Source organism: Triticum aestivum, chromosome 7A, assembly GCF_018294505.1.
Source record: "Triticum aestivum cultivar Chinese Spring chromosome 7A, IWGSC CS RefSeq v2.1, whole genome shotgun sequence".
Taxonomy (NCBI): Eukaryota; Viridiplantae; Streptophyta; class Magnoliopsida; order Poales; family Poaceae; genus Triticum; species Triticum aestivum.
In genome coordinates, this window is record NC_057812.1 from 44,517,228 (window position 1) to 44,519,970 (window position 2,743).

Consider the following 2,743-nt stretch of genomic DNA (forward strand, 5'->3'; position numbering starts at 1 on the left):
CCTTTGTTTTGTTTTATTTGTGGTATTCGAGTTGCTTCGAAGTCAAATGTTGATTCCATACCTTTTCCAAATGGTGTTCTCATATTCCTATGTGAATACTAATCCTTCTTGATCATCGAGTCTGTCTTGTCAATCTTTTTTTTTAACCGGTGTGTCTCTCCTCAAGTGGATCCGTTCACGTCAACATTTGCAAGATCATTTATCACTTCTTCTCAACGGTGTTTGTTTCATCCGTCTCCAAGTTGCCTTTGTTTTTCCCACCCTCCCTCCCTTTTGTTTTTCTTCAAGGACTAAGATTTCTTCTTCAAGTATCCATTTTATTGGTGGAAATCTCTCCATTCTTTTCCGTCAATATTCTTATCCGGTGATTCTCATGAAGATCGTAACGGAGCTTCAAGTTATCATTCTTTGTCTTTTCTCTTCTCCGGTGGATTCAAGTCAAGATTTGTCGATTATATCCCCTTTTTCTCGTTTCAAATACCTTCTCTTGACGGTGCTCCTCATATTTATTCATTTCTCGCTACTCTATTGTTCCGGAGTGCTCAAGATATCTCGAAGATTCGTGTTTCCACTCTACTTTCGTTCAAGTTCTTTCGAGGATGTTCCCTCATTCAAGCCATTTAACTCAACCGGTGCAGCCTCTCTTTTAAATCGTTCAACGGTGTTTTCTTTTGAGTGGGCCCTAACCCACAGGTCTTTTCCCAGGATCTTACCTGACTCTTCTATTTTCCTAGAGCTATCCTAAATTCTTCTCCAAGTTTGACGTAAGAATGAGTTATCATCAGTTAAATGCTTTTCTCCAAGATCTTTCAAATTCTTTTCATAGTTGGCTCAACCTCTTCGCTTTTGATTCTTCCGGTGTGCCTCAATAATTCTTGGTGGTGATTCTCATTGTCATTCTCATCATTTGAAGACCGAAGAAGAGTTTCTCTTTAATCTTGCTCTATTCTCTTCTAGATTCATGGTGCTAGCTTGTTGCCATCCTCTCATAATTGTTTTCGATTGTGAGAATCTTTTTCACCCATCAGGAGATATTCAAGAGTCTTCTCAGTTTGTCATCCGGAGTCCATCAATTCAGGTTTATTCATTCTCAGCCGTCAGTTGTCATTCTCCTATCTTGCCGGTGCATCTATTGAATATCCTCTAATCAGTTCTTGATCTCTTTGTTCTCATGTATCTAGTTTGTCTCAAGCACCTTCGTTCATTTGCTAATTCTTACCGGTGATGCACCCCTACTTCGATCATTTTCAATTCTTACGGTGGTTCTTTCAAGATCTCTCTTCCTTGTTCATCATATCAATTCATTTGTTGTTCCAATCCTACCGGTGGTTCGTTGAAGACCTTCTCAAGTTTTGATATATCTCTTTTAATCCTTTCTACGAGAATAAGTAGTATGCCAAATCCATTGATTGTCGTCAATTTAATTGGTGAAGGATAAGCATAACATAATTCTTATTCTTGTTCATCCAAGTGATTAATTCTTTATTCCGGAGGCCCTTAAAATTCTCGGTTTCATTTGTTTCATCTTCTCTTTTTCCCGGAGTTCCAAGCTCTAATTATCACGGAGATCCATCTAAATCATTGCAAGGATTCACCTTGTGTTTTCAATTTCTCTTTCTTTTTTTTATTCCTTTTGTTTACCGGAGTTCTTCATGGAGGTTCTACATGATGGTTCATCAAGGATTTAATTCCCTTCTCAAAGTTTTCATCGAGATTCTTTCTTAAGGAGCTCAAGCTTTCTTTATATGGTAATCCGGAGTGCAATTCTTTCTACCATATTTTGGAGGTGGTATTATGTCATTCTTGATAATTTGAGTTCATGTTCCATGATTCACATGTTGTTAAGAATGAGTTATTTTTTTAAATCCATCAACCTCGTTGTTGGAGTTATCTTGTGCCATATTTCACCTAAAAGCCTTCCATTGGAATGTTGCTATTTGTGGTGCTTGCCAATGATCCAAGTTATCTCTTTATCATCTTGGTGGAAGAAGTTTTCATCTCTTCGTTGATCTCAAGCAAGCAATTGTTTCCGTTAGTGGCCGGTTGTCATCTCATAATTTTGAGATGTTTTCCATAAGCCCACTACAAGCTTGTGCTTTTCGTTGTTGATTTTCCAACAACTCCGTTCAATTCTTCTTTGCAAGGATGCTTTCCAAACTCATTTGTGGCAGAAGTTGGCATTTTCTTCTCCATTCTGTTATTCCAATGATATATCTTCTATTATTTCTTTCGGAGGCATTGTGACGTTGCTCTTTTCACTCACCATCTCAATTCGTGAGGATCGTGTTCTTTTCTTGCTTATCCATTTAATCGGAGTGGTTTCGAATTCTATCTTGTCCATTAAACTCTTGATTCATGTCTTTGCAACCTTCAAGTTCTCGTAATGTTCCTTGTTCCTCTTTCTAACGGATTGTTTGCAATCTCGTTCATCTCCTTTGTATTCTTTCTTTCAATTTGTTCAACCTCTCAAGGTTCTTTGGTTTCACTCATTGGTCAAAGAAGCAACTTAGTTTTACCTCTTCTCTTCCTCTTCCGTTTCTCTCCGGTGCCATTCTAGATCTCGGGTCGAGATCCTTTCATAGTGGTGGAGTGTTGTAACGCCCCGAGACCGATGTGCCAGGTGTCGTGCAGTTATTCGCTGTTGTTGCATTGTCATTGCTTGCGTGTCATGCATCTCATATCATGTCGTCACGTGCATTGCATTTGCATACTTGGTCAACTCATGCATTCGAGCATTTTCCCC